Genomic DNA, 11,788 nt, shown 5'->3' on the forward strand with positions numbered 1-11,788 from the left:
AGGGCAGCCAGGAGCAGAGCGCGTTACCCAGCAGACAGAACGAGAGACAGGGAAGGGCAGTGTCTTTTGCGAAGGAGGTACCTGGGGTGGAAAGAATTCTTGGCTTCCTGCTGGAGCTAACAGGCTTCTCCAGGACTTGGGGAGCAGGTGAGAGGACAGGAGACCCCACTCTCCTGTGAGAGGGTGAAGCCTAGACGCGGCTGTTCTGGGGAGCAGGGGTGAGGAGGCCTGAAGGGTCAGAGGAGCCCAGGCTGGGAGAGCCTTCCCATATCCCACCAGGAAGTCCGGGCTCTGGGGCCTATTTGTCACTATAGACCACCCACTCCAGGTCCTGGCTGCAGCCCCGCCCTGGTCACAGCCTGGCCACCGCTCCTGGACCACCTGCTGCCCGGTGGCTGGGCTGGCAGCAGGCCTCAGCGGCGGGAGCCAGACTGTGACACTGCGGGCCAGCCGGCCTCGTCCTGTGCAAAAGAGGGGTGTGGTCAGCAGCACCCCAGGAGAGGGACCGCAAGTCCAATCCCAGCGCTGAGACCAAAACCCCATCCCTGAGGTCAGGTCTGTGTCAGCAGAGGTGGCGACACTAGGAGAGAGCCTTTGTCAGGCCCTGCAGGGCTTGTGCAGGCCTGGGGAGACAGGGCCACTCAAGGGGAGGGCCTCTGACACGTTTAGGGAAACCTTTGTCACCTGGCTCTCAGGAGAGCGAGGAGGCCACAGCCCTGGGAAAGGGGTGTCACCTGGTCACTGAGATTCCGGGTTCACCACTACCCACCGGAGACAGCGGAGCTGTCGCTTCCCCCACCCCGCCCTGTTCATGAGAGGGAGGACTTCTCACCGTCTCCCTGGCCTCTGCGCACATCTGTGGCCACAGGACCCCCCCCAATATGTTTGTTGAGTTGAATCTGCTGTGTGATTCTCTGCCTAGAACCTCCCTTCAGACCATGTTCCCTGGTGAATTTGGTGAATTGATGTTTAGCATTTTTGTTTATTTGTTTGTTCTTTAACAAAAGGTTGTTTTGGTTTGAGATTCAGCAAAAACATAGCTGCATTCAGCTTCCTCCCCATTCAGGAGTCAGTAAATGAGTTGTTTTCCAGTCTGCCGCGAGTCCTTGCCTCAAATGAGCCTCCAACAAGATAATGCATTTAAAAGCCCTTGGAAAAGTACCAGGCCCCACGCACATTGAGATGCTGTCCTCATGGGAGCGGTGGCTCAGCCCTGCACCCTGAGCCAGGCTCAGCTCGCGGAGAATGCTGCCCAGGTGGGGGTCCTTGCACACGTGGCTAGGACGGGGGAGAGAGGCTGCCTTCATCCTCCTGCTGCCAGTTAGGTCCCTAAAGCCAGGCCCGCTGGCCCAGGGAGCGCTGTGTCTTCCCGGCAGCATGTGGGGGCCAAGGCCAGCCGTGTGAGGGCAGGAGTCTCCAGAAGGCCTGCACTCCCTCCAGGGGCAGAACTGGTCCGCAGGGACTTCCAGCTGGTGCGCTGGTTTCACTTCAGTCTCCACTGTGATCCTGAAAGCTTTGGGGATCAGTCCAGGGCGCATCCTTCAGTCAAGAAACAAAATGAAAAAACAAAACCCCCAAATCGGAAACCTCAGAGACCTGGTTTACCTTCACCGTTAGCAGTTAGGACACAGGTGGCCTCTGGCCGAAACTAAAACGCCCCGTGCTGCTAGGACCCCTTCCCCCACCTCCAAATCCATTTAGGAAGTTTCCACAAACTCCGTAACTACAGACCTCTTGGTAATGCCCGGGACTTCTTTTTTCCACCCACGGGTTGGGTGGCTTTCTGTGGCTAGTTTGCAAATTTGGGGGGAAGAGGGGGACCTGTGTTCTCTCTGCTTGATTTCTGCTTCTGTCCTAAGACCTCTGGCCTTTGGAGCTCCTCCCTACAGAGGAGGGAGAAGAATCAATAGATGCACCAAGCCTGGTGGCAGACAGACGCAGCGGCTCATCGCTGGCTGAGCTCCCCAGGGAGCCCTGAGGCCCTGGCTTGGCCCCAGCGTCCTCACCTATGAAATGGATGGGCCCTAGATCCCTCTGGTTTCCTGTGACCCGAGAGCAGGATGCTGAGTCTGCTGCTGAAAGGTTTGGCTCAGCAAACAGGACTTGGTGGAGGCCGGCTCCCGGCCCTGCCCTGCGCACCAGGGGCATCCACTGACTCCTGAGCCTCAGTTTCTTTGTCCCGCAAACACAGAGAGAAGGGGTGGAGCCTGATGGCGACCTGCAGCCAGGCGCAGTTGCAGCCCGGTGCTCCACAATGAAGGCACGTTGGCGTCTGGACAGTAGGCGCTGAGCATGCGGCAGAGGGACCGGCGCAAGTGGACCAGGACGACATTCACACCTGCACTGGCTTCTGAGGGCCCTGCAGGACCCTGCCATGCTGCCCTCAGCTGTGAAGGGCTTTTTTTTTTTTTTTGGAGATTTTTCAGACCCTAAACGAATGCGCCCCGTGAGTCGGAAGGGCTTGGCAGCACAGCCCCGCCAGCCGGCTGGGGCCCAGGAAGGCACCGTTTCCTCCTGTGGCTGGAGAACAATGAAGTCCCATTTCCTCCACCGCTCAGGTAAGAAAATGTGCTATAAATACACAGCCCACAAGTCGCAGTTATAGGTGAGGGGCTCCCCCTCGGCAGGAGAGAGGGCCAGCGGAGGCAGGCTGATCTCCAGGAAGTGGCATCTGAGCTGAGTGCACGGATGAGTGGATATTAAATGGTGCAGAAGATGGAAAAAATCATTTCAGGCAGTGGAATTGCATGTGCAAAGGCCCTAGGGTGGGACAGGTGGTGCCCAGCTAGCAGAGCAGAAAGGAAAGGAGAAAAGGATGGAGATGGGGCGGTGAGGGGGTGCACGTGGTGAGCAGGGCCCAAGCATGCGCAGCCTTGCAGGCTATGCGAGGAGTTGAGTTTTATCTGAGAGCAATGGAAGCCAGTGAGTTTTGAGCAGATGAGAAACAGATTGAAGTGTACACCCACTGTCATCACTGTCAATGCCATAACATTTTTCATCTCTAAAAGTTTCCTCCTTCCCCTTTTGTTTTTCTGTTTTTCTCTTTTTGTGGTAAGGGCACTTAACCTATGATCTATCCTCTTAGCAATTTTTTTGAAAATACACAATTCAGTGTTATTAACACTTGGAGTGCGGGAAACGAGTTAAGTCGGCTCGCGTGAATTGCGCGTACTCCGCGGGAGCCGTCTTTAACTCGGTTCATATAGATTTGCGGTGGAGTGCGGGAAACGTGTAAACTCGGGCCGATTGTAACTGCGTATTACCAAATATTTGTTTGTAATCCACCCTTTTGGTGGATGGAACAAAACCAAAAGACAGAGCCATCTTATATTTTGGCGGGAAATTCACCCCACACCGGAGTGTTAATTATAGGCCCTATGTTTTACAGTATATCTCTACAACCTATTTATTTTAATGGCCTAAATATTTGTAGTTTCCACCAGAGTCCAAAACAATTTTATGAAAGAATTATGGCTAAGCCTTCCCAAATATATTGGAAGACTTAAATTTACAGGTTCAAAAGATGTAGAGAACTCCAAACAGGGTAAATTCAAAGAAAACCACACCCAGATGCAACAGAATCAAATTACTGAAAGCCAAAGATAAAGGAAAATATTGAAAGCAGCCAGAGGAAAATTATGCCTTACTTGAAGGGGAAAATGACTGAAGATTTTTCATCAGAAACAATGATGGCCAAAAAAAAGGGAAACAAAACAATGTCTTTAAAAATATGCAATGAACTGTCAACTCAGAATTCTAAATACAGCAACAATATTTTTTAATGAATGAAGGCAAAATAAAGACATACTCAGAAGAAGAAAAAAAATTACAAGTCCACCAGCAGAACTGCTCTAAAAGAAATAAATAGAAAAGAATGTTCTCCAGACAAAAGGGAAATGATACCAGAATAAAACTCGAAACATCAAGAATGAAGGAAAAACAACAGAAAAGGTAAATATCTGGGCAAAAATAATGGAATATTTTTAAAAATATATTTTTATTGATTTCAGAGAGATAGTGAGAGGGAGAGAGAGATAGAAACATCAATGAAGAGAGAATAATTAACTGGCTGCCTCCTGCACCCCCCCCCCGCCCCCCATACACACACACACATACACCAGGGATTGAGCCCACAACCCGGGCATGTGCCCTGACGGAATTGAACCGTGACCTCCTGTTTCATAGGTCGATGCTCCACCACTGAGCCATGCCGACCAGGCAATGGAATATTTTTTAAAGTACTTTAAAACATGTATAACTTTAAAAAGCAAACATGAAAACATTATCTGAGAGATTTAGGCTATATAGATGTAATACATATGACAACTATAACAGAAGGGAACATAGAGAAGGTAAAGATGATTATAAGGCTTCTATATTTTACATTCAGTGGGAAGATGTTAATTCTAAAATAGATTGTGAAAAGTTTGGTTTATATATCCCTAAAGCAACAACTAAAAAGTAACACAAAGAGACACAGCTAAAAAACCAATAGACAAAATTGATTGAATACTTTAAAAAAGAGTTCAAACAAATTCAAAGGCAGAAAAAGGAAAAGAGAAAAAAATGAGAGTGATAGAAATGTAACAAAATGGTAAGCCTAAATTCAGCTCTAGCAATAATTACATTAAATCTGAATGGTCTAAATACAGCAATTAAAAACATATTACCATATTGGATTGAGAAAAAAAAGAGGACCCAATTAGATGCTGTCTACAAGAAATGTACCCTACATAAAAATCTATAGGGACTAGTGAACTGGCCAACAGGTCAAATCCAGTCCATCTCCTGTTTTTTTGTTTTATTTTGTTTGTTTTTTATATATTTTTATTGATTTTTTACAGAAAGGAAGGGAAAGGGATAGAGAGTTAGAAACATCGATGAGAGAGAAGCATCGATCAGCTGCCTCCTGCACACCCCCCACTGGGGATGTGCCTGCAACCAAGGTACATGCCCTTGACCGGAATTGAACCTGGAACCCTTCAATCCGCAGGCCGACACTCTATCCACTGAGCCAAATCAGTTAGGACCCATCTCCTGTTTTAAAGAAATTTAAAAAAATATTTTGTGAGGGTTATGAAGAAAAGAAGAAGGAAGAGGAGATCATATGTGGCCACAAAGACTAAAAGATTTTCTTACTGGCCCTTTATAGGAAAAGTTTGCTGGCTCCTCATATTGATGGATTAAAATTAAAGGGATGGAAAAATACATATCAACCTAACACTAATCAAAATAAAGCAGAAGTGGCTATATTAATAGCAGACAAAGAATACTTCAGAACAAAGAAAATGACCAGGTATAAATAGGGACGTTACATAATGGAACAAGGATCAATTCACCAAGAAGACAGAACAATCCTAAATAGGGATGCCCCCAATGACAGAGTTCTAAACAGCACAAGACAAAAACTGACTGAACTAAAAGAAATAGAGAAACCCACAATTCTATTTGGGGACATCATCACTTCTTTCTCAATAATCAACAGAATAATAAGTAGAATGAAAATCAGCATGGATCTGGAAGACCTGAACAATACTATCAACTTGACCTAGTTGACATTTATAGGCCACTCTAGCCAACAGTAACAAAATACTTATTATTTTCAAGTGCAAGTGGAACATTCACCAAAATAAATCATATTCTGTGACATTAAAAATTAAAACCTTACAGGAGTTAAAATTATACAGTGGATATTCTCTGACCATAATGGTCTTAAAATAGAAATCAATAACAAAGATAGCTGAAAACTCCACAGATATTTGGAAATTAACATACCTCTAACATGTAAAACCAAAGAGAAAGTATCAAGTAAATAATCTAAGATTCCACTTTAGAAACTAGAAAAAGAGCAAATTAAACTCAAAGAAAGCAGAAGAAAAGAAATAAGATAAGAAATTAGTATAATTGAAAACAAATAGAAAATAAACCAAAAATTAGTTATTTGAAAAAATCAATATATGTGACAGCTCTTTAGGCAGACTGACCAAAATAGAAAGCGAAGACATAGGTTATAATGTCAGAAATGAAAAATGGGATGTCATTACAGATAATATAGATATTAAAAGGAAAATAAGGCAATGTCTCTATGCCATAAACTCAACAATTTAGATAAAGACTACTGATTAATTGAAAGACACAAAACACCAAAACTCAAGAAGAAAGTGATATACTATAGAAATTGAACTCTTAAAAAAAATCTTCCAACAAAGAAAACTCCAGGCCCAGATTATTTCAAAGGCAAATTATACCCAAGCTCTTCCAGAAATAGAAAAGATGAGAACACTTTACAACTCATTTTTATGAGGCCAACATTACCCAGATATCAAAACCAAAGCCATTAGAAGAAAAGAAAACTAACAACCAATATACCTCATCAGTATATACATAAAAATCCTCAATCAAATATTAGTAAATCGAATCCAATAATATATAAAAAGGTAAGACATCTTTACCAAATGGGTTTGAACATTACAAAGTAAATCAATATAATTCATCATATTGACAGACTAAGACTAAAGAAGATGGATCATATTTCAATAGATGAGGGAAAAGTATTTGACAGATTCAACATGTATATATGATAAAAATTCTCAGCAAACTGCAAACAGAGGGTGCTTTCTTAATCTGGTTAAGGGCATCTATAAAAAAAAAAACTACAGCTAACATCGTACTTAATGGTGAAAGGCTGAAAGTTTTCCCCTAAGATCAGTAAGAAATAGCATTGGCAAGGAGGAGGGAAAATGATATTTATTCACAGATGACATGATTGTCTACATATAAAATTCTAAGATCTGAAATCTACAAAAAGTCCCTAGAATATGAAATTATTTTAAGGAAGGTAAAGGATACAAGGCCAATACTGTATTTCTGTATATTAGCAATGAATATTTGATATGTAAATTTAAAAAAAATCAGTTAGACATCTATGTTCATAGATGGTAGCATTATTCACAATAGTCAAAAGTAAAAGCTACTCAAGTGTCTATCAACAGATGAATGGATAAATAAAATTGTATTCCGTGGTAAAAGACTTTAAGATTTTCCTGAAGATGAAGAACAAGGCAAGGATGTCAATTTTGCCATTTCTATTCAACATAGTACTAGAAGTTCTAGCCAGAGTAGTTAGTCAAGAAAAAGGGGAAAAAAGGCATCCGTATTGGAAAGAAAGAAGTAAAATTATCTCTGTTCACAGATGATATGATCTAATATATAAGAAATCCTAAAGATGCCACAAAACAATTTTTAGAATAAATGAATTCAGCCAAGTAGCAGGATACAAAGTCAGCACACAAAAATCAGTGGCATTTCTTTCTATACACTAACAACACACAATCCAAAAAAGAAATTTAGGAAGCATCTTCATTTTACATTATCATGAAAAAGAATAAAATTTTTAGGAATTAACCAAGGATATAAAAGACTATACAATCAAAACTAAAAAGCATTGCTGAAAAAAATTAAAGATTACATAAACACATCCTATGCTCATAGATTGGAAGACAATATTGCTAAGATGTCAGTGCTACCCAAATCAATCTACATATTCAATGGAATTTCTAACAAAACTCCATTGACATTTTTTTTGCAGAAATAGAAAAACCCCTTCTAAAATTCATATGGACTCTTGAGTGACTCCATAACAAAGAGCCAAAACAATCTTGAAAAAGGAGAACATAGCCAGAAGACTCATACTTCTTTTCTTTTTTCTTTCTTTTTTAAAATCCTCACCCAAGGGTATTTTTCCATTGATTTCTATAGAGAATGGAAAGGAGGGAAGAGGGGGAGAGAGAAATAGCCACATGGGAAAGACACATGGATTGGTTGCCTTCCCCGCGAGCCCCTACTGGGACTGGGGAACCTGCAACCAAGGTATGTTCCCTTGACCAGGAATGGAACCTGAGACCCTTCAGTCTGCAGGCAGATGCTCTAACCACTGAGAAAACTAGCCAGGACCCATACTTCTGATTTCAAAACTTACCATAAAACTACAGTAATCAAAATAGTGTAGTACTGGCATACAGAATAGAATAGAGAGCCTATAAATAAACTCTTGCATGTATGGTCAAATGATTTTTGACAAATGTGTCAAGACTATTCAGTGGGGAAAAGACAGTCTTTTCAACAAATGATGCTGGGAAAACTGAATATCTACATGCAAAATAATGATGTTGGAACCTTACCTAACACCACATACAAAAACTAACTCAAAATGTGTCAAAAGCTTAAATGTAAAACCTAAAACTATAAAACTCTCAGAAGAAAACATAGGGCAAAAGCTTTATGACATTGGATTTGTCAATAATTTCTTGGATATGACACCAAAGACACATGCAACAAAAGAAAAAAACAGATTTCATGAAAATTTTAAAAATTGGTACAGCAAAAGGCACTTTCTTAGAGTAAAAGGGGAACCCATAGAATGGGAGAAAATATTTGCAAATCATATATCTGATCATTAATATCCAGAATATTAATATATATTAAATATATAGGATAATTAATATCCTAAACTCAACAACGAAACAACCTGATTCAAAAATAGGCAAAGAAGATATACAAATGGCCAACAACCACATGAAAAGATGATCAACATCACTAATCATTTGGGAAATGCAAATCAAAACTACGAGATATTACCTAACACCCATTAGGATGGCCAGTATAAAACAACAACAACAAGCAACCCGGGAAGTAAAATGGCTGGTGTGAATGTGGAGAAATTGAAACTCGTGTGCACTGTTGGTGGGAATGTAAAACAGGACAGCCTCTGTGGAAGACAGTATGGTGGTCTCTAAAACAATTAAAAATAAAATTATCGTATGATCCAGCAATTCCACTTCTAGCTACATACCCAAAAGAATTGAAAACAGGGTCTCAAAGAGATATTTGTATACCCGTGTACATAGCAGCATTATTCACAACATGTGGAAGTAATCCAAGTGTCCATTAATGGATAACAGATAAGCAAAGTATGGTATATTCATGCAATGGAATGTTACTGAGCTTTAAATAGGAAGGAAATTCTGACACATGCTGCAACATGGATGAATCTTGAGGACAACATGCTAAATTAAATAAGCTAGTCAAAAAAAGACAAACACCATCTGATTTCACTTATATATGAGGTACTAAGAGTAGTCAAATTCATAGAGACAGAAAGGAAATTGGTGGTTACCAGGTACTGAGGGCAGGGAGAGAATAGGGAGGTAGTGTTTAATGGGGACACAGTTTCAGTTTTACAAGATGAAAAGAATTCTAGAGACGGATGGTGGTGATGGTAGCACATTATATATGTACATATTTAATACCATTTAACTGTACATTTAAAAATGATTATATGGTAAATTCTGTTTATAATCCCTGGAACAGACATTAAAAACAAAGTGTAAAGTTGCATATTTTAAAAGATAACAAGGAATTAAAATGGGATTTTAAAAATACTAAAATGCTCCTGTTAACTGAAGAGAGGGAAAAATACAGAGAAGCAAAAAAACAAACAAACACCACATTAAAAACAAATAGGGCCCTCGCTGGTTTGGCGCAGTGGTTAGAGCGTTGCCCTCAGACTGAAGGATTGGAGGTTCGATTCCCAGTCAAGAGCACGAATCTCGATTGCAGACTCTATCTCTGACCCTGGTTGGGACTCATGCAGGAGGCAGCTCACATCGATGTTTCTCTTTCTCGGTCTCTCCCCCTCACTTCCACTCTCTCTAGAAAAATCAATGGAAAAAAATATCCTCTGGTGAGGATTAACAAAAAACCCCACAAAAACAAATAGGAAATAGTAAGCTTAAATGTGACCTTATAAATCACTATCTTAAAATACAAATGGACTAAACACTCTAATTAAAAGGCAAATATTGTTCAATTAGATTTAAAAACACAGGGTCCAACTACATGTAATTTACAACAGTCAAGACATAAAGACACAGGTTAAAAGTAAAAGGGTAAAAAATATATATTATGCAAACAGCAAGCACAATTTGGTTGATAGGGTTACATTAATATAACAATATGGACTACAAGAAAATAAGTATTAAAAATAAAAAATTTTAAACAAAAAGAAAGTATTACCTGAGATTATAAAGAACATGTCATAATGATGAAACACTTTATAATAATGATGAGAACATTACACAATTCATCAGGGAAACATAGCCATAAATGTATATGATCTAATACCAAAATTTCAAATGCATGAAGTCAAAACTTAACAGCCATAGTATGGAAAGATCCGTAGACGGATTTTAATACTTCCTCTCTGAAATTGGTGATAAAACTAGACAAAAAATAAACATATAAAAGATTCCAATATTTAACCACCTTCCCTTTTTGACATTTATAGAACACCATACCCAGCAACTACAGAATATACATTTTTCACATAAATATGGATATACGTCAAGATAGAACATAGGCCCTGGCCAGTGTAACTCAGTAGTTAGAGCATCGGCCTTTGGACTATGGGGTCATGGATTTGATTTGCAAGCAGTCAAGGGCACCTACCTGGGGTGCAGGTTCGATCCCCAGCTCCAGTCTGTGCAAGTGTGGGAGGCAATTCATGTGTCTCTCTCACATCAATGTTTCCCTCCCTCCCTCCCTCCCTCCCTCCCTTCCTCCCTTCCACTCTATCTAAAATCAGTGGGGAAATATCCTTGGGTGAGGATTAATAATAACAACAAAAAAGATAGAACATATGCTAGGCCATGAATTATCTCTGTAAATTTCAAAAGATTGAAAACTTAGGTTTTTTCCCATTGTATGAACACAATGGAGTTCAATTAGAAATCAATAAAAAAGGTATATAGAAGAGCTCCTAAATATCTGGAAATAAAGCAACACGAAATGAGGCATGGATCAAAGATGAAATCTCGGAGAACATTTTAAAAAATACTTCCAACTGAATGACATTTTGACATAAAATTTGTCAGATGCCGTTGAAGCAGTGTTTCGAGAGATATTCATAGATTTTAATTTGTATTGGAAAAGAGAGAAAGGTTGAAAAATCAATGATATAAATTACCATTTAAGAAGCTAGAGGAAGAAGAGCAAGTTAAGCCCGAGTAAGAGAATAAAGGAAATAAAGATAAAAGCAGAAACCAGTGAAATAAAGAACAAGCAGCAGACAAGACAGCAATCCCTGAAGCCATGCTCTGCGCCCCATGCATTATGAGGCCTTTCCACCAGGAATCATGGGAATACAAATTATTCCTGGCCTACTTTGAGCTCCAGAAATTATTCTTTCTGTTGCTTTCCAGTGGTTTTTTTCCTACCACCTTGACAGTTTTCTCACACACACTTCATGATCAACACTCAGCTACAGACTCAAGGGGAACCTCTGCAGATGTTAATGTTTTCCCTGTGTTCAGCTTTCTCTTCTCTCTACTCTGACTTGCAAATTCTTACCACCTTGGGCTCCCTGAACCCCAAACTCTGCTCAACTCATGGAGTCACTGGACTATGTTTGCATCCCCATTCCCTGTGCTGTGGCCCTGAAACTCTCTCCAGACACACACACACCCTTCCTTCCTTCCTTCCTTCCTTCCTTCCTTCCTTCCTTCCTTCCTTCCTTTGTCACTTCCTTCCTTCCTTCCTTCCTTCCTTTGTCCCTTCCTTCCTTCCTTCCTTCCATACTTACATACTTCCTTCCTTCCTTCCTTCCTTCCTTTGTGCCTTACTTCCTTACATACTTGGTGCCTTCCTTCCTTCCGAACCTACAGAACTTACTTCATCCTTGCTTCCCTTCGTTACCGACTTGCGTACAAACATTCCGTCCATTCGAGCGATC

At 40.8% G+C, this 11,788-nt stretch overlaps 1 protein-coding gene across 1 annotated transcript in view; it reads left to right on the forward strand.

Moving 5' to 3' along the window:
• The window catches only part of NPEPL1 (aminopeptidase like 1), a 63,633-nt gene that overhangs the window by 30,183 nt on the left and 21,662 nt on the right, over positions 1-11,788 (forward strand). The window contains exon 13 of the mRNA XM_023759423.1: positions 2,192-2,558. The gene's annotated coding sequence lies outside the window, so the exon portion shown is untranslated. The remainder of the gene's footprint in view (positions 1-2,191; positions 2,559-11,788) is intronic.

The sequence above is a fragment of the Myotis lucifugus genome, unplaced genomic scaffold (assembly GCF_000147115.1).
Source record: "Myotis lucifugus unplaced genomic scaffold, Myoluc2.0 scaffold_155, whole genome shotgun sequence".
Lineage (NCBI taxonomy): Eukaryota > Metazoa > Chordata > Mammalia > Chiroptera > Vespertilionidae > Myotis > Myotis lucifugus.